Source organism: Otolemur garnettii, unplaced genomic scaffold (genome assembly GCF_000181295.1).
Source record: "Otolemur garnettii isolate 467f Iridium unplaced genomic scaffold, OtoGar3 scaffold00020, whole genome shotgun sequence".
Lineage (NCBI taxonomy): Eukaryota > Metazoa > Chordata > Mammalia > Primates > Galagidae > Otolemur > Otolemur garnettii.
In genome coordinates this window covers 1,430,526-1,432,180 of record NW_003852415.1, presented here as the reverse complement: position 1 = coordinate 1,432,180, position 1,655 = coordinate 1,430,526, and positions in this window count along the sequence as shown.

The following is a 1,655-nucleotide window of genomic DNA, read 5'->3' as shown; positions in this document are numbered from 1 at the left end:
CCTGCCACAACGCCCGGCTATTTTTTGGTTGCAGCGGTCATTGTTGTTTGGCGGGCCCAGGCTGGATTCGAACCCGAATCTTAAGCAAGAGAACTGCTTAAGCCCAAGCAGGTGGGCTTAAGCCCATCCTTAGGTGTATGTGGCTGGCGCCTTAGCCACTTGAGCCATAGGCGCCGAGCCCAAACTCAATCTTCTATAAAATTATGTGAATTAATTGTCAACCAATAGACTATTATGCATTATTGATAGCTTCTGCTTTCTGTAATTAGTCCCCAAATATTATGTCAACCCTAAATAAATAATTCTCAAACAGAAAAATGTCTGCATCTCATTTACCAAGTTCCCAGCACAGGAAGTTTACAAGTAATATTTGATCACTGAAGGTTTACATTTAGTTTAAGATACCTGAAATGTCCACCAACATACCATGAAACATCTCTAATATCAGTTTGTATAAAGACATATGATACCACAAAAAACTTAAAGTAAAATATGATTAAAATAAAAATTTAAAACCTTACCACCAACTTTCTGAGAGAAGAAAAACAATGTTAATAAAATTAAAATGCTAGCTAATAAATGGAATCCAAATTTGGTCCTTTGTATTCCCCAGGTACTTCTTAATAAACTTAAATATTTGCATTATCAAGACATTTTCTATCCACACTAAGTATCTCCAAGATGCCCTTAGACTTTCTGTTCTACTCTGCTTCCAGGAATAACGCAAGTTCAATAATTTCTTCCCTTTTTTTTTTTTTGAGACAGAGTCTTGCTATGTCGCCCTTGATAGAGTGCCGTAGTGTCATAGCTCACAGCAACCTCAAACTCTTGGGCTTAAGTGATTCTTTTGTTTCACCCTCCCAAGTAGCTGGGACTACAGGCGCCCACCACAAGGCCCAGTAATTTTTTTGTTGTCGTTTAACAGGCCCGGGCTGGGTTTGAATCCACCAGCTCTGTGTATGTGGCTGGCACCCTAACCACTGAGCAATGGGTGCCGAGCCTCAATGATTTCCTAATAGTCCCATATTGGACTAGCAAAATCAACTAGCAATTGGCTGTCTCCATATTTTTCTTTTTGGTGCCTAATCATTTTTCATTAATCTTCTTGAAATGAAGTTATTTGTTATACCAATTTCCTATTGTAGGCAATCCTCTGTGTTCATTCCCTAAGGTTATGTAATCTATACCTTTTAAAAACTGGCAGCAGCCATTGCTTCAAGGCAAACACACACACACTTACTCTTGATTCAAAGTGATTCACGAATTATTACCACTCCTTATTTCATTGGCATTCTGAATATTTAAGTCAGTCAGAACATAAAGTACCTTCTAGAACAGTGATTTTCAACTGGTGTGCTATAAGAAGATCTTAGGTGTGCCACTAAAAATTTTAAAGATCATTAATTAAAGTATTTTTGAAAAAATTCAAAGCAAAGTAAGTATATTCTTTTATTATTATTTTTTGAATCAACATAATTTATGTGTGCTGTGAAAGTTTAACTATAGGTTCAAATGTGCCATGAGATAACAAAGGTTGAGAAACACTGCTCTAGAAGAACACATAGGTCTTCATTTCTTCTGATCTAGAGAACACATTCTGCAAGTCCTATTTTTGATGAGAAGAGACATTGTGTAAATTTTTTTTTTTTTTTTTT